Source organism: Kogia breviceps, chromosome X (assembly GCF_026419965.1).
Source record: "Kogia breviceps isolate mKogBre1 chromosome X, mKogBre1 haplotype 1, whole genome shotgun sequence".
Lineage (NCBI taxonomy): Eukaryota > Metazoa > Chordata > Mammalia > Artiodactyla > Physeteridae > Kogia > Kogia breviceps.
Genome location: NC_081330.1, coordinates 108,899,962 through 108,919,216, shown reverse-complemented (window position 1 = coordinate 108,919,216; position 19,255 = coordinate 108,899,962). Strand labels below are relative to the sequence as shown.

General features: G+C 39.0%; 1 pseudogene; it reads left to right on the top strand.

The window, feature by feature from the left end:
* LOC131748196 (V-type proton ATPase subunit F pseudogene) overlaps window positions 1-18,838 on the top strand; it is a 51,476-nt pseudogene extending 32,638 nt beyond the window's left edge.
* The last annotated feature ends 417 nt before the right edge of the window (window positions 18,839-19,255 follow it).

Genomic DNA, 19,255 nt, shown 5'->3' with positions numbered 1-19,255 from the left:
AATCTTTCCCTACCCTCACCCTTACTGTTCTTCCCCTTTCAGGAAAAATTACTCATTCACTCGCCTTTCTGCTTATAGTACTCAGTATATATGCCTGTGTTTCTGTCAGTGTTCAGTAAGATAAGAACCCCCAGGGAGGGGGAGGGGGGAGAGAAAAAGAGAGGGGTGGGGAAAGAGATAGATGACAGATAGACAGACAAGGGATTTCTTAAAGGGATTTTACTTTCCCTGATTTTGGGGGGAGCAGATTAAACAGTCTGTATATTTTTGTGTCTGGAGATTGAAGTCTGCACAGAAATCAGTCAAAAAAGAAGATATTGGGGAAGCAAGGATAAAGTAGAATCTGCAAAACTGAGCTTGAACTAATGAGAACTTACTAGAACCTAGGTTGATTTCTCACTGCTGCAAGATTCCAACTTTGACAATGGGGGTGTCCTGCAGGAGAAGCTGGTGCTCATCATCAAGCAGCTAAACATTCCTCTGGCCTAAGAGTCAGAGAAGTTGAAGAAGCTCTCTAAGAACTCTGGCTGCACACCCATTCTGGGAGCTCACAGAGAAGCTTAATGGAGCTGCAGTCCTACACCAACCTTTAAAGCAAAAAATGAAGATGGCAGCTGCTTTAATTCTGTCTTCTGAATCTCACACAACATGTATCTTCTTTTGCCCATGTTATTTTATTTGAGCATCATAACAATTCTAGATGTCATGTACTATATTTTGTAACTGAAGTATAGTTGATTTACAACGTTTTACAACGTTGTGTTTCAGGTGTACAGCAAAGTGATTCAGTTCTTTTTCAGATTCTTTTCCATCAGAGGCTATTACAAGATATTGACTATAGTTGCCTGTGCTATACAGTAGGTCCTTGCTGGTTATCTATTTTATATATAGTAGTGTGTATCTGTTAATCCCAAACTCCTAATTTATCCCTGCCCCTCCCCCCCTTTCCCATTTGGTAACCATAAGTTTGTTTTCTGTGTCTGCGAGTCTGTTTCTGTTTTGTAAGTCCATTTGTATCATTTTTAAAGATTCCACATATAAGTGATATATGATATTTGTCTTTCTCTGTTTAACTTACTTCACTTAGTATGATAATCTCTAGGTCCATCCGTGTTGATGCAAATGATAATATTTCATTCTTTTTATGGCTGAGTAATATTCCACTCTGTGTGTGTGTGTGTGTGTGTGCGCGTGCGCGTGCGTGTGTGTGTATACACACCACATCTTCTTTATCCCTTAATCTGTTGATGGACACAGGTTGCTTCCATGTCTTGGCTATTGTAAATAGTGCTGCTCTGAACATTAAGGCGCATGTATCTCTCCTATTAGAGTTTTTGTCTTTTCCGTGTATATGCCCAGGAGTTGGGCTGCTGGATCATATGGTAACTCTCTTTTTAGTTTTTTAAGGGCCTTTCTTAACTGTTCTCCAAAGTGGCTGCACCAGTTTATATTCCCACCAACATGGTAGGAGGGTTCCCTTTTCTCTACACCCTCTGCAGTATTTATTGTTTGTAGATTTTTTTTTTTGATGATGGCCATTGTGACCAGTGTGAGGTGATACCTCATTGTAGTTTTGATTTGCATTTCTCTAATAATTAGTGGTGTGGAGCATCTTTTCATGTGCCTCTTGGCCATCTGTATGTCTTCCTTGGAGAAATGTCTATTTAGGTCCTCTAACCATTTTTTGATTGGGTTTTTTTTTTTTATATTGAGTTGTATGAGCTGTTTGTATATTGTGGAAATTAATCCCTTGTCAGTTGCGTCATTTGCAAATATTTTCTCCTATTCCGTAGATTGTCTTTTCATTTTGTTTAGGGTTTCCTACAATATGTATATTGTAGTCCACACTAATGTGGACCTGGGCAGAGAAGGAAATCCTGAGAAACATAATTTTAACTTGGCTAAGTTGACACAATGCAAATACACCACAGCCTTTAAGTGCACTTGCTTAGGTGCCTGTCTCTGCCCCTAGAATGTGGGCTCCTGGAGGGCAGGGACCACATCTTTCTTATAATCTCTCTGTAGTGCTTCATACAAAACCTGACACATAATAGGGGCTCACATATTTTTGTTGAATGATGAATGAATGAATGAACAAATGAATGAATAGAAAACGATGATGAACACCCTCAGACATCACACTGTAAGTATTAAATATTTGGTCATATAAAAAGGGAAGAAATAAGCAGGAAGAATCACTTGCTTCCAAAAGCATATACTTAACATACCTTATATCGCCTAATCCCTTTAGGATGAGGTGAATATATTTAAGCCTATCAAAATTTTATCATGTATATAGATCTTCCAAATTTAAAGATTGTGTTTATTGAGGTTCATTTGGTAACTTATTATTTAGTTAAATATAATTAAGTCACCAGTTTTCTGGACATATATGGCACAAAAATATTCTTTAAAATTAGCCTCAATTATAAAAGTAAGAGTAAATGTTGATTACTAGTTAAATACCAATTTAAATTTATTTTCTTTTCATTTATATACCTCATATTTCAGAATCCACTAGCACAGAAGTCACTGAAGATAAATATTGCCAACCTATCTCTGTCTGCATTTCTATTTATCGCAGCTTCTCCTAGCATCAATTCAATCCCAAGTCCTATTTTTCAGAGTGTTTTGGCCTGGTTTAAGCTCCAAAGCATCACTACCATGATCATTCCTTAATTTTCAGTCTTCAAAGTCATCATCATCTACAGCCTATACCCATCTGTAATCACATGATTAATAGGCTACAGCAGGACAGAGCCCCAACTCTATGTTGAACTGCATCCTTCATAGAGAGGCTTTAAGAATAAGCAGCCAAATTAAACTTATTCTCATCCTTATGGAAGCAAAATTAGTACCTTGCCTTGCTGTCATTATGGGCAGGTTGCACATCATGTCTCACTGATAGTCCCCAGAATATAAGTAATCTTTAGCTTTTGCTGTTTGCTATTGGCTCATTATAAAACAAAAAAATTAAAACAATAATAAAACACTTGATCCTTGACTTTCATTGATATCTTAAGGTATATGTGAAAACTTTTATAGATATGACAAACATGAGAAAATTCTGTTTTACTAAGAACAGACTAACTGTAACCTTGGTAACTATGGAATCATTTTTTTTTTAATTTCTCTAAAAGCCTGTTACATTTTTAATTTAATGAATCAGTTATTCTAACCTCTGGACAAACTTTTCAAAATTCTTAGCAAGTAAACTTCTTTTCTAAAAGTTTGTCTCTGCATCTTCAAATAACAAGAGGGAACTAAAATTTAATGAATGACAACTGTGCTATACGTAGGTTATGAGGCAGTCACTCTTATTCTCATTTACAAGTGAGAACACTTAGGATCAGAAATGTGAAAAATCTCCTTAAAGCTAAACAGCTGGGCTTCCCTGGTGGCTCAGTGGTTGAGAATCTCCTTGCCAATGCAGGGGACACGGGTTCGAGCCCTGGTCTGGGAGGATCCCACATGCCGCGGAGCAACTAGGCCCGTCAGCCACAACTACTGAGCCTGTGCGTCTGGAGCCTGTGCTCCGCAACAAGAGAGGCCACGATAGTGAGAGGCCCGTGCACTGTGATGAAGAGTGGCCCCCACTTGCCACAGCTAGAGAAAGCCCTCGAACAGAAACGAAGACCCAACACAGCAAAAATAAATAAATTAATTAATAAACTCCTACCCCCGACATCTTCTTTATTTTTATTTTATTTATTTTTTTTAACATCTTTATTGGCGTATAATTGCTTTACAATGGTGTGTTAGTTTCTGCTTTACAACAAAGTGAATCAGTTATACATATACACATGTTCCCATATCTCTTCCCTCTTGCGTCTCCCTCCCTCCCACCCTCCCTATCCCACCCCTCTAGGTGGTCACAAACCACTGAGCTGATCTCCCTGTGCTATGCGGCTACTTCCCACTAGCTATTTTACGTTTGGTAGTATATATATGTCCATGCCACTCTCTCACTTTGTCACAGCTTATCCTTCCCCCTCCCCATGTCCTCAAGTCCATTCTCTAGTAGGTCTGTGCCTTTATTCCCGTCTTGCCCCTAGGTGCTTCATGACATTTTTTTTTCTTAGATTCCATATATATGTGTTACCTTACGGTATTTGTTTTTCTCCTACTGACTTACTTCACTCTGTATGACAGACTGCAGGCCCATCCACCTCATTATAAATAACTCAGTTTCATTTCTTTTTATGGCTGAGTAATATTCCATTGTATATATGTGCCACATCTTCTTTATCTGTTGATGGACACTTAGGTTGCTTCCATGTCCTGGCTATTGTAAATAGAGCTGCAATGAACATTTTGGTACATGTCTCTTTTTGAATTATGGTTTTCTCAGGGTATATGCCCAGTAGTGGGATTGTGGGGTTGTATGGTAGTTCTATTTTTAGTTTTTTAAGGAACCTCCATACTGTTCTCCATAGTGGCTGGATCAATTTACATTCCCACCAACAGTGCAAGAGGGTTCCCTTTTCTCCACACCCTCTCCAGCATTTATTGTTTCTAGAGTTTTTGATGATGGCCAGTCTGACCGGCGTGAGATGATATCTCATTGTAGCTTTGATTTGCATTTCTCTAATGATTAATGGTGTTGAGCATTCTTTCATGTGTTTGTTGGCAATCTGTATATCTCCTTTGGAGAAATGTCTACTTAGGTCTTTTTAGGTCTTCTGCCCATTTTTCGATTGGGTTGTTTGTTTTTTTGTTGTTGAGCTGCATGAGTTGCTTAGAAATTTTGGATAGTAATCCTTTGTCAGTTACTTCATTTGCAACTATTTTCTCCCATTCTGAGGGTTGTCTTTGGTCTTGTTTGTAGTTTCCTTTGCTTTGCAAAAGCTTTGAAGTTTCATTAGGTCCCACTTGTTTATTTTTGTTTCTATTTCTGTTACTCTAGGAGGTGGATCAAAAAATATCTTGCTGTGATTTATGTCAGAGTGTTCTGCCTGTGTTTTCCTGTAAGAGTTTTATAGTGTCCAGTCTTACATTTAGCACTGTAATCAATTTTGAGTTTATTTTTGTGTATGGTGTTAGGGAGTGTTCTAATTTCATTCTCTTACATGTAGCTGTCCAGTTTTACCAGCACCACTTATTGAGGAGAATGTCTTTTCTCCATTGTATATCCTTGCCTCCTTTGTCATAGATTAGGTGACCATAGGTGTGTGGGTTTATCTTTGGGCTTTCTATCCTGTTCCATTGATCCATATTTCTGTTTTTGTGCCAGTACCATATTGTCTTGATTACTGTAGCTTTGTAGTATAGCTGGAAGTCAGGTAGTCTGATTCCTCCAGCTCCAGTTTTTTTCCCTCAAGACTGCTTTGGCCATTTGGGGTTTTTGTGTCTTCATACAAATATTAAGATTTTTTGTTCTAGTTCTGTAAAAAATGCCATTGGTAATTTGATAGGGATCGCATTGAATCTGTAGATTGCTTTGGGTAGTATAGTCATTTTCACAATATTGATTCTTCCAATCCAAGAACATGGCATATCTCTCCATCTGTTGTTGTCATCTTTAATTTCTTTCATCAGTGTCTTATAGTTTCCTGCATACAGGTCTTTTGTCTCCCTAGGTAAGTTTATTCCTAGGTATTTTATTCTTTTTGTTGCACTGGTAAATGGGAGTGTTTCCTTAATTTCTCTTTCAGATTTTTCATCATTAGTGTATAGGAGTGCAAGAGATTTCTGTGCATTAATTTTGTATCCTGCAACTTTACCAAATTCATTGATTAGCTCTAGTAGTTTTCTGGTGGCATCTTTAGGATTCTCTGTGTATAGTATCATGTCATCTGCAAACAGTGACAGTTTTACTTCTTCTTTTCCAATTTGTATTCCTTTTATTTCTTTTTCTTCTCTGATTGCCATGGCTAGGACTTCCAAAACTATGTTGAATAATAGTGGTGAGAGTGGACATCCTTGTCTTGTTCTTGATCTTAGAGGAAATGCTTTCAGTTTTTCACCATTGAGAATGATATTTGCTGTGGGTTTGTCATATATGGCCTTTATTATGTTGAGCTAGGTTCCCTCTATGCCCCCGTTCTGGAGAGCTTTTATCATAAATGGGTGTTGAATTTTGTCAGAAGCTTTTCCTGCATCTATTGAGATGATCATATGATTTTTATTCTTCAGTTTGTTAATATGGTGTATCACATTGATTGATTTGCATATATGAAAGAATCTTTGCATTCCTGGGATAAATCCCACTGGATCATAGTGTATGATCCTTTTAATGTGTTGTTGGATTCTGTTTGCTAGTGTTTTGTTGAGGCTTTTTCCATGTATATTCATCAGTGATATTGCTCTGTAATTTTCTTTTTTTGTAGTATCTTTGTCTGGTTTTGGTATCAGGGTGATGGTGGCCTGATAGAATGAGTTTGGGAGTGTTCCTTCCTCAGCAATTTTTTGGAAGAGTTTGAGAAGTATGGGTGTTAGCTCTGCTCTAAATGTTTGATAGAATTCACCTGTGAAGCCATCTGGTCCTGGACTTTTGTTTGTTGGAGGATTTTTTTTTTTTTTTTTTTTTTTTTTTTTTTTTTTTGCGGTATGCGGGCCTCTCACTGTTGTGGCCTCTCCCGTTGCGGAGCACAGGCTCCGGACGCGCAGGCTCAGCGGCCATAGCTCACGGGCCCAGTCGCTCCGCGGCATGTGGGATCTTCCCGGACCAGGGCACGAACCTGTGTCTCCTGCATCGGCAGGCGGATTCTCAACCACTGCGCCACCAGGGAAGCCCTGTTGGAGGATTTTTAATCACACTTTCAATTTCATTACTTGTGATTGGTCTGTTCATATTTTCTAGTTCTTCCTGGTTCAGTCTTGGAAGGTTGTACCTTTCTAAGAATTTGTCCATTTTTTCCAGGTTGTCCAATTTATTGGCATAGAGTTGCTTGTAGTAGTCTCTTAAGATGCTTTATATTTCTGCGTTGTCTGTTGTAACTTCTCCTTTTTTCATTTCTAATTTTATTGATTTGAGTCCTCTCACTCTTTTTCTTGATGAGTCTGGCTAATGGTTTATCAATTTTGTTTATCTTCTCAAGGAACCAGCTTTTAGTTTTATTGATTTTTGCTGTTGTTTTCTTTGTTTCTGTTTCATTTATTTCTACTCTGATCTTTATGATTTCTTTCCTTCTACTAACTTTGGGTTTTGTTTGTTCTTCTTTCTCTAGTTCCTTTAGGTGTAAGTTTAGATTGTATATTTGAGATTTTTCTTGTGTCTTGGGGTAGGCTTGTGTTGCTTAAACTTCCCTCTTAGAACTGCTTTTGCTGCATCCCATCAGTTTTGGATTGTCATGTTTTCATTGTCATTTGTCTCTACGTATTTTTTTATTTCCTCTTTGCTTTCTTCAGTGATCTCTTGGTTATTTAGTAACGTATTGTTTAGCCTCCATGTGTTTGTTATACTTTTTCCCCTGCAATTGACTTCTAATCTCATAGTGTTGTGGGCAGAAAAGATGCTTGATATGATTTCAATTTTCTTAAATTTACTGAGGCTTGATTTTTGACCCAAGTTGTGATCTATCCTGGAGAATGTTCTGTGAGCAATTGAGAAGAAAGTGAAATCTGCTCTTTTTGGATGGAATGTCCTATAAATATCTTTTAAATCTATCTGGTCTGTTGTGTCGTGTAAAGGTTGTGTTTCCTTATTAATTCTGTTTGGATGATCTGTCCATTGGTGTAAGTGAGGTGTTAAAGTCCCCCACTACTATTGTGTTACTGTTGATTTCCTCTTTTATAGCTGTTAGCAGTTGCCTTATGTATTGAGATGCTTCTATGTTGGGTTCATATATATTTATAATTGGTATATCTTCTTCTTGGATTGATCCCTTGATCATTATGTAGTGTCCTTCCTTGTCTGTTGTAACATTCTTTATTTTAAAGTCTATTTTATCTGATATGAGTATTGCTACTCCAGCTTTGTTTTGATTTCCATTTGCTTGGAATATCTTTTTCCATCCCCTCACTTTCAGCCTGTATGTGTCCCTAGGTCTGAAGTGGGTCTCTTGTAGACACCATATATATGGGTCTTGTTTTTGTATCCATTCAGCAAGCCTTTGTCTTTTGGTTGGAGCATTTAATCCATTCATGTTTAAAGTAATTATCGATATGTATGTTCTTATTACCGTTTTATTAATTGTTATGGGTTTGTTTTTGTAAGTCCTTTTCTTCTCTTGTGTTTCTTGCCTAGAGAAGTTCCTTTAGCATTTTTTGTAGAGCTGGTTTGGTGGTGCTGAATTCTCTTAGCTTTTGCTTGTCTGTAAAGCTTTTGATTTCTCCATCGAATCTGAATGAGATCCTTGCCCAGTAGAGTAATCTTGGTTGTAGGTTCTTCCCTTTCATCACTTTAGGTATATCATGCCACTCCCTTCTGGCTTGTAGAGTTTCTGCCGAGAAATCAGCTGTTGACCTTATGAGAGTTACGTTGTATGTTATTTGTCGTTTTTCCCTTGTTGCCTTCAATACTTTTTCTTTGTCTTTAATTTTTGCCAATTTGATTACTATGTGTCTCGGCATGTTTCTCCTTGGGTTTATCCTGCCTGGGACTCCCTGCATTTCCTGGACTTGGGTGGTTATTTCCTTTCCCATGTTAGGGAAGTTTTCGACTATAATCTCTTCAAATATTTTCTTGGGTCCTTTCTCTCTCTCTTCTCCTTGTGGGACCCCTATAATGAGAATGTTGTTGCATTTAATGTTGTCCCAGAGGTCTTTTAGGCTGTCTTCATTCCTTTTCATTCTTTTTTCTTTATTCTGTTCCATGGCAGTGAATTCCACCATTCTGTCTTCCAGGTCACTTATCCATTCTTCTGCCTCAGTTATTCTGCTATTGATTCCTTCTAGTGTAGTTTTCATTTCAGTTATTGTACTGTTCATCTCTGTTTGTTTGTTCTTTAATTCTTCTAGGTCTTTGTTAAATATTTCTTGCATCTTCTCGGCCTTTGCATGCATTCTATTTCTGAGGTCGTGGATCATCTTCACTATCGTTATTCTCAATTCTTTTTCTGGAAAGTTGCCTATCTCCACTTCATTTAGTTGTTTTTCTTGGGTTTATCTTGTTCCTTCATCTGGTACATAGGCCTCTGCCTTTTCATCTTGTCTGTCTTTTTGTGAATGTGGTTTTCGTTCCACAGGCTGCAGGATGGTAGTTCTTCTTGCTTCTGCTGTCTGCCCTCTGGTGGATGAGGCTATCTGAGAGGCTTGTGGAAGCTTCCTGATGGGAGGGACTGGTGGTGGGTAGAGCTGGGTGTTGTTCTGGTGGGCAGAGCTCAGTAAAACTTTAATCTGCTTGTCTGCTGGTGGGTGGGGCTGGGTTCCTTCCCTGATGGTTGTTTGGCCTGAGGCAATCCAACACTGAACCCTACCCAGCTCTTCGGTGGGGCTAATGGCGGACTCTGGGAGGGCTCATGCCAAGGAGTACTTCCCAGAACTTCTGCTGCCAGTGTCCATGTCCCCTTGGTGAGCCACAGCCACCCCCCACCTCTGCAGGAGACCCTCCAACACTAACAGGTAGGTCTGGTTCAGTCTCCTATGGGGTCACTGCTCCTTCTCCTGGGTCCCGATGCGCACACTATTTTGTGTGTGCCCTCCAAGAGTGGAGCCTCTGTTTCCCCCAGTCCTGTCAAAGTCCTGCAATCAAATCCCACTAGCCTTCAAAGTCTGACTCTCTGGGAATTCCTCCTCCCATTGCCAGACCCCCAGGTTGGGAAGCCTGATGTGGGGCTCAGAACCTTCACTACAGTGGGTGGACTTCTGTGGTGTAAGTGTTCTCCAGTCTGTGAGTCACCCACCCAGCAGTTATGGGGTTTGATTTTATTGTGGTTGCGCCCCTCCTACCATCTCATTGTGGCTTCTCCTTTGTCTTTGGATGTGGCATATCTTTTTTGGTGAGTTCCAGTGTCTTCCTGTCGATGATTGTTCAGCAGTTAGTTGTGATTCTGGTGCTCTCCCAAGAGGGAGTGAGAGCCCGTCCTTCTACTCCACCATCTTGAACCAATGTCTTCATGGGCTTTTGAAAGACTATTTAGGAATCAGAATGTTGTGCTGTTGACTTTCAGGTATTGGAATATTTTTCCCCTTTTTTGAAATACAGTCTAAAAATTCTGCTGCTCGTTAGAATTGACTCTAATAACTTATGTATTCCCATCACAGAAGTTAGCTCTACAGATAATCATCCTGTTCCGCTAAGTTCCATAAACTATATTTGCCCCAAATGCCTCTTTAGAAGGTTCTAGAAAAGTGTTAGTTTGGAAGACAGATGCCTTCCTGAATTTTTTTTTTTTAAATGACTCTAAAGGGGAAATTTAGGTTGAGAATAACCAGATAACACTTCTTTCCTTTTCCTCCAAAATAATCAGGATGTGGATTCCAAATGTCTGGAGGTTCAGTACTCTCACCTGGAGACAAAGCTGCCTTGTGTTCATTCTGAAGCAGCCGCTCCTGGTATACCCATATGTGCAGTATCAAATGGAGCAGAAATCCAGCTAGCTTGTCCTCTCCTCATTCTCCTGTCAGTTCTGAGTGCTTCGTCTCCTTCTCTCTTTCTCTGCACTCTGGAGCACCTTCATTTGACCCTGCCACTCTCCTGTTACTAAGCTCTCGCTTTCTGTGAAGAAGCCTGTTTGACGTCTTTCAGTTCTTGTTTGGCAGAAGAACTTCAAAATGTTCAAAAGAAACAATGGTCTAACTTTTCTAGGAAGTTAAATTTGATCATTCCCCTATGAAAGTGGCCTGTGATTGTATTCCAAGCTGCTAAGCTATCTCTTATTTTTTTCAAAAGGGCTCCAAATTAGTAGAAAAATAAGGAAAGATCCAAAAGTTGTAGTCAGACTAAAAGTTATTTAGGAGCAGCTGGTGTTCACATGGGAGTTTAAAATGCAATTAGCACCTGTCTTCTAAATATCTGGTAAGCATAAATTGAAATGTGTATCTCATAATCTGTAAAATGGTCTGTTGCTTTTTGTGAGAAGAAATATAAGCATAAAAATAGAAATACAAATAGAAAAGAATTAATTCAGTGATGATACTCTTTATTGGCTTTTTAAGTAGAAACATAACATGTAACAGGTTGTACTAAAAGGGACCTAAGATATAATTTAGACTCATGACCTCTGAGAAGATCATAGTATTTCTTCCTGATAACACAGCTGAACTGGGAACAGTGAAACTACGACTCAGGACTCCTCATCCTACTATGCTCTTGTCACTTTAAGTGTCAGGTTCAGTGAATTTGCAGGCTGTTTGCTGAGTTAGGGCTTCTTACACTGGGGTCTTTGGAAGGGATTTGTAGATCTCCTCTAATTTCAGGTAATTTTCAGTGTGAGTGTGCACTTTCTTCTGGGGGGAACATAGCTTTCAAAAGACTCAGAATAGCCCATCCCATACTCCCCCCCGCTCCGAAAAATGAGGTATAAGAACCTTTAAATTAAATAAACATTTGTTTTTTCTTAATGTAAAAATCATGGATAAATGTTTTAGTGCTATATCTTCCTTCTCTCAGCTATCCATATGTGAAGTTAGTGTAGTTTCAGTTCTAATTCAATTGTCCATGGAGAAGGCAAAGGACCACCAAGTGAAAAAAAGTGAATCCATCTACCTTGACCTTACATAATCAGTCTGTTAAGAGATCTTTCATTTACACCCTCTGCCTATATATGTGGTTTCCATTTCCTCACCACTTAGCCCACTAACCTCCCCCCCCCCGACCCCTCCAACTCCTTCCTGAAGGAACTGTCAAAATATCTAACTTATATATCATAGTAAGTCAGCTCTCTTAGGCAACTAAAGACCTGTTGGAAGAAATTAGTAAAGGGGTTTGTTTGCTTTTTTAAAATTATCCATCTAAATTCTTTATTATATATTGTTCATTATTGCAGTAATATGGTTTCCTTTTTGACAATTTTCTTTTCTCAGCTAGTATAGCACTATTTTCTCTTCAGCTGGCTCTGATTCCACCTTCTTCTCCCACCTGCTCACTCCAGATATCCAAAAATCTTTAGTTTTTGACCTTCTTAATATGCATAATATGTTATACACATTTCCTCAGGGGTCTCATTCATTCTGAAGATTTAAACGTATTCTCTCCACCTAGGAATCCCAAATCTTCCTCTCCAGCTTCTTTCTTAACATCTTATATTTCCAACCAGTTAGATTTAAGCCCAGTCTGTTTTATATTCCTCCATCAAATATGGACCATCCCTATATATTCTCAAAGGAAAGGAATCTCTCATATACAAATTGAATCTCCCTTCTGCCTTCCAAGTGTCTGACAACAATACCAACTTTTTCACTATCTCCAAATTGAGACGTTCAAAGTAGTTTTTGACATCCTATTCTTTTTTATTGACAGCATCCAAGAACTATCTACATTCTGTTTTGTTTTTCCCACTGGATACCTTTTGCTTTCAGTTTATTTAATAAATAAATGTTTTTTGAGAATCCAGTAGGTGCCAGGTGGTTTGCTAGGTGCTATGGGGGAACCAAGATGAATAGGCTGTTTTAGCCCTCTAAGGAGTCACTAACGACAAGTATGAAGCATATTTACAAATAGCTACCATGTAAGGCCTTCATAGCATTGGCGGTGGCTACCCCAACTCCAGTTATGCCTTGCTATTATTGACTTCTGTCCAAATCCATAGCCATCTATAGGGTTTATTTCAGACTTTTCCATTCTACACACCTTACTTTATTTTTATTTTCTTACTTTTTCACTCATGGTCATTCTAACTACATGATTTTGATTTTGATTTTTTTCTCTCTTTGATTTTTCCTCTCTTCTGGGCCTATGTGTAGAAGGATATGACTCCTTAACCCTCCTGTTGATCCAGTAGAGGTTTTTCTTTGAGCCTTGCACTTTGGCAGTCAGCATCAACCAGAGAATAACCTGGACATTTCACATTCCTACCTGAAAAGCTGATTTTAATTAACTGACGCTCCCTTTCTCCAGCTCTCTTTGGCTTTGAAAAGCTGAGATCATTTACTGCTTCAGCTTGGGCTATGTTTCTCTTACTGGGGGAGATCTGCCTTTTGCAGTTATGGTAAGGATGACTTTCAAGGCCCAAGTCACTTTTGAGTATCCTTCTCTTCCCATCTGGAACACTTCGGTATGCTGCGAGTGGTGTTAAAGTAACCCCTAGGCCCAAATTGACAAAAGGGGACCTGAGTGCCCAGTAAACAAAAAACTGGGCCTGGTGTTTGGTTGCCCAGGCAAAAGGCTGTCAAAGCAAAAACCTATTCTTAAAACTAGGCATATTTGTTTATATTTCTTCTGCCATTAGTTAATCCATGAAAGTGTCAATTTCACATTCTTTTTTTAAAACAGGAAATCCATTTTTTTCAACTCCTCTAAGATCCCATGAGTGAACAGTCGTTGAAACATGATTTTGTTTATTTTTAGGCTAAGATTTTACAGATTATTTGCAAATAAAGAAGAAAAGAGAGGTAATAGCCACATTCTTGCCTTGATCTTGTTTCTAACCTGAAAGGTTATCCAATTGACTAGTGAAACATGGGTGGTAAATATAATTATCTACCTTTGAAAGCACTCCTTTTGGTGGTGGCGGGTGTGCACACACCCGTCTGTCTCTGAGATTGCCTGCTTTGCAATTTTGTATTTTGTATTCTGGGAAATCTCACCTTTCAGTTCTCTGTTTAGAAAACAAATTCAGGATCTCTTCAAACATTCATTCCCGTAACTCTGAAGTGGGGGGGCGTGGAGGGGAATGAATAGGTCACTGCACTGAGAAGAATTATAAGGGTATAGTGACATCTACAGGTAGCATGTATATTGTCAAATAGGATGTGGTTACCATCTGCTGAGGAATGGACTGTTGTTAACAAGCCTCTCTCTGCCTTAAGTTTGTTCAAACATGCCTTGCTCAAGGTAATCGACACGAAAGGTTAGGACAGTTAAACTGGAATAGCTGACGTAAGGGATCTCGCTAAAGTTCAAATCTCTGTAATATAGGGGCCTTATTTTACCTACTTTCTTATACCTAGTCTATCTTCATTTTTGAAATGGGAAAAGCATTTTGATTAGCAGTTCATTCTGAAAATGAAGTGAAAAAATATATAAGCCATACATATATAGCTGATAAAAGTAGTCACTGAAAACTCATGGAAATCACAGAGAAAGAATATGCCAATTAGAAATTCAAAAAGTTATTTTTGGCTCTCAGTGACAAAAGAGCCGTAATAAAACCATTTTGTTCCAGTAAATAACCCATAGTAACAACTCAGGTTAACATTATGTCAGAAATTATTCCTACATTTTCTTAAGCAAAGGAGTGAGAAGAACAGTAACAGTAGGGGGTGTAGTTAATAATAAATTAAAATTGAATTAGGCTCCTCAGTGTCAGTTATTTTGCTATCTTTGCAAAAACAAAACAAATCAGGGAAAGGAAAAAATAAAATTTAAGCTCCTTGTAGGATGAGATTATGTTATAGCTTTTGTATTTCTCATGGTGGCTAGACATACATAGTGAATAGTTGCCCAACTGAGAAAAAAATAAAAAGACATAAAGCTGCTTTCAAAACTCCCTATTCTAATGTCTATTAATTTAGTAGAAGAGAATGAGATGGTTAAGCATAGTTGGGATTTAGCAGTCAAGTTGCTAAAACATCTTTTTCAGTATTCACTCTGTGCAAAGTGCTACACGAACCTGCTTAAACTTGGGAAAATCCAACTGCTTAATTAGTTCTTATTACTCCTTCATGCCTTCTTTTTATTCCTATATCCTTCCACTTTCAATATTTACTAACATCAAAGAGGGATACACTAAAATATATATCTTTTCCCCAACAATTTCAAGTGGTTTTTTTTTTTCCATTTCAGCGCTTTTGTTTTTGTTTTATAATCTAGAATATCTTTTCTTTCTCTGAATATACAACTCCTATGCAGCTCAAATGTCCCATTCTCTAGGTCTTTCCTGGATAAATCAAAATAGTTATTTATTCCTTTTTGAATTCTCTTAACACGCTCTTATGTCACCTATCATCTTTTACCTTGAGATTAAAAATATTTATCTATTTTAGCTCTCCTTAGATATATTGAGGGCAGGAACAATCTTGAACATTTTTATTTCTGTGCCTTGCATACCTTGGGTACTCAATAAATATTTGTTGAGTAAAGTAAAAAGATTCATCCCGTGGAAGTTGAATAACAATTTAAGAATTAGAGGATAAGGTAATATTTACAAAAATGAGTTCCCAAGCCTGTTAATTTGTCCCTGTTTTAAGGGTTCTTCTTTATTCCTGAAGATCTCTTTTGACATAAATCAAAATCTTAAACACTATTTAGGATTTCATTTGTGTGCTTATCTGAGAAGGAAGAATAGGCTTAAACACATATGGATGACTGGAGAGAGAGGGAGGGCAGTAGAGCAGTCTGAATTCCCTCCTTTTGGCATGCGAAAATACATCAATTTCCAGTGGTCACTACCAAGATTACTTGGCTAGAGCAAGTTTGCTAATAGCCCAATCAAGGAGGCTGGCTACCAAGTGAGGCACCTTAGCAACAGGCGGCTATAGGATGTTCTGCTAAAGGGGGGGCTCATCTGTCAGGGAACAGCATAGTAGAGAGGCTTCTTGGAGACCCACGAAGAACCTAGATGTATGTCCAATGATCAGATTGATATTTCGGCATTGCCACACAGAGGGCATCTTCAGCCTGTCAGTATTAGAGAAGCAGGAATAGCCACAGAGAGGGTTATTAAAGAGAGAGGAAAGAGGTGTCTCAGAGCCAGACCCTGCCAACACCTTCCATCTCAAATCCCATAGTCAGGACTGCCACTCAAGCCTGACCTGAGGATAAGGAAAGGAGAGGAGATTTAAAACAACTTTGAAATTAATGCTTTAATTTGAACTAAATTTTAATACCCCAAAGTGGCCACAAAGCTAGGGAATCTTCATAAGATCATATTGCTGTACTGGAAAGGGAGATCCAACAGTACACGAGAGAAGACAGTAATTGGAAACACTGCAGCCACTTTATCTTGAGATTGCACCAAGCTGAAACTTCTCAGTAAACCCAGTTACATTAGTCAACAAAGGACTGGACTGTCTTGGTCTTCTACGGCTGCCATAACAAAATACCATAGACTGGGTGGCTTAAACAACAGAAATTTATTTTCTCAAAGTTTTGGAGGCTGGAAAATTCAAGATCAAGTTTCCAGCAGGGTTCAGTGTCTGGTGAGAGCTCTCCTTCGGTCTTGCAGATGGCCACCTTCTTGCTGAGTCCTCACATAGCACAGAGAGAGAGAGAGACATGGAGAGAGATGGAGATCGATCTCTAGTGCTTCTTCATTTTTTATAAGGACATCAGTTCTATCATATTAGAGCTCCACCCTTATGACCTCATTTGACCTTTATCACTTCCTTAAAGGCCTTACCTCCAATAGAGTCTCATGGTGGGCAGGGGGCGACTAGTGTTAAACATATGACTTTAGGGGGACACAGTTCATTCCATAGCAAAAACTGCTTGCCATGAGGCACAGACTGTTTAGAGACATAATAAAATAGAGAAAACCAGGCTAGAAAATGATTCGCCATTCCTTCCATTCCATTCCAGTGTCTGGATATTGCAATTACAAATGGAAGCAAGAGCTTTCAGGCCTCATTAAATAAATCTTGGTTCAGTCATGATTAAGATCAAAGGAACCAAAAAGCTGATTGGAAACTCAGAGGCTCAACTCTTTGTCCCCAGTGCCAGAGTTAGTTGATGCTTCCAAATCCTGGGGGACTTCTGAGGTGGGTGGATTTTCACAATTATTCAGCATGGCATAAAAGTCAAATACGTTCTTCAAAAATTGACATGTGCCATTGGCAGTCTAGAACTCAACAGTAGCAAGCCTAAACTTAATCAAGAGTTGGAGAATACAGATATTAGAAATTATATTGGAAATTTAAGGCCAAGTACAAAAAAACCCAAAAGGTTGCATCTGAAAACTACTTGTTAAGTCAGAATAGAAAGTCTACTCTTAAAAAAGAAATGGTTCTGACTTCCAGTTTTAGGTCTGACACGTAAAGAGCTTCGAAGTACTCACAAGAAGAGAGCTTTGGACTTCCCTGGCAGCATAGTGGTTAAGAATACACTGGCCAATGCAAGAGACACATGTTCAATCCCTAGTCTGAGAAGATCCCACATGCCGCAGAACAACTAAGCCTGTGTGCCACAACTACTGAGCCCGCGAGCCACAACTACTGAGCCCATGTGCCACAACTACTGAAGCCTGTGCGCCTAGAGTCCATGCTTTGCAACAAGAGAAGCCACCGCAATGAGAAGCCCGCGCACTGCAAGGAAGAGTAGCCCCCGCTTGCCTCAACTAGAGAAAGCCCACGCACAGCAATGAAGATCCAACACAGCCAAAAATAAATAAATAAACAAATTTATTTCTTGAAAAAGAGAGAGCTTTCCTCAAGGTAAAAATCAACAATTCTTGTAGTCATCAGACAATGGAGCTCGTAGGGAAACTCCTGCCCTCCGAACTAGAGAGACAAATAGAAAAAGCAAGGACACCAGAGGAAATTTTAGTCTCTGACACCACAATTGCAACAAAAAGTACAGCCTACCTCCTAGTCAGATAAATTTAAACCTCACACTACCTCAGTTCCTTTTACCCAATACATCATGTTTGGCGATAAAAAAAAAAAATCACAAGTCATACTAAAAGACAAAAAGCACACTGAATGAACAAAGGAAGCATCAGAACCAGACTCAGATATGGAATTATCAGACTGAGAATTTAAAACAGCTACGATTAATATGCTAAGCATTCTCAGGGAAAAAGTAGACAAATGCAAGAAAAGGTAGGTAATGTAAGCAGAGACATGAAAACTTGAAGAAAGAAGCAAAAGAAAATGCTAGAAATCAGAAACACTATAACAGAAATGTTGAATGTATTTGATGGATTCACTAATAAAGGAAAGAATCAGTGAACTTGAAGATAGATCAATAGAAACTTCCAAAACTGAAATATAAAAGGAAAAAAAATGAATGAAAAAGACTGAACAGAATATTCAAGAACTGTGGGACAATTACAAAAAGTGTATATACATGTAATATCAATACCAAAAGGAGAAGAAAGAAAGGAACAGAAGAAATATTTGAAGTTTTAAAGGCTAAGAATATAAAGCAGAAACTAACACACCATTGTAAAGCACTTACACTCCAATAAAGATGTTTAAATAAATAAATAAATAAACAAAGGCTGAGAATTTTCCAAAAATGAAAGACAGACACCAGACCACACATGCAGGAAGCTCAGAACACAACAAACAGGGTAAATGCCCAAAATTTGATATCTAGGCGTATCATATTCAAACTGCAGAAAATCAAAGACAAACAGAACATCTTGAATGAAGCCAGAGAAAATAAAGTCTTACCAACAGAGGAATAAGAACATTTAAATCGAACTTATCTTCAGAAACCATCCAAGCAAAAAGAGAATAAAGTAAAATATTTAAAGCATTGCTGAGTGTAAGGATGTGTGGCGGAGAGGGGGAAGCTAATTGTGGTGATGGGAGACAAGGGCACGGTGACTGGCTTCCTGCTGGGTGGCACACGGGAGCTTAACAAGAACCACCACCCTAGTTTCCTGGTGCTGGAGAAGGATACTACCATCAATGAGACTGAAGACACTTGCCGGTGGTTTCTGAATGGGGAGGACATCGGCATCATCCTCATCAACCACTACATCGCAGAGAGGTGCGGCATGCGCCCGATGCCCACCAGCGCTTCACTCCAGCGGTACTGGAGATCCCGTCCAAGGAGCACCCCAGTGATGTCGCCAAGGACCCCATCGTGCACAGGGCCAGGGGCATGTTCATGGCCCACGACCTGCGCTAGGGGACTCTCCACAGTCATGCAGCCTCTCCCCAGGCTTGCCATCAGCCCTTCTCTAAGATTTGAGCCTCTGAGTTCCAATTCCCTGCCCCTTCCCACTCCACTGAGAGGCTTGGTGAGGTGCTTCCAGGTTGCTGGAGCTCTGCCATTGAAATCAAGGCTGGTTAGGGTTAAAACAAAAAAAAAGAAAGAAAAAGAGAGGAGACACAAATTACTGGTATCAGAAATGAAAGAGGAACCAGCTCTGCTAATCCCATGGACAGTAAAATGATAATAAAAGAATACAGTAGACCCTTGAACAACACAGGTTTGAACTACAGAAGTCCACTTATACACAGGTTTTTTTAAATAAACACTACAACGGTACATGATCCACAGTTGATTGAGTCCTTGGATGCAGAACCATGGATACGGAGGGCC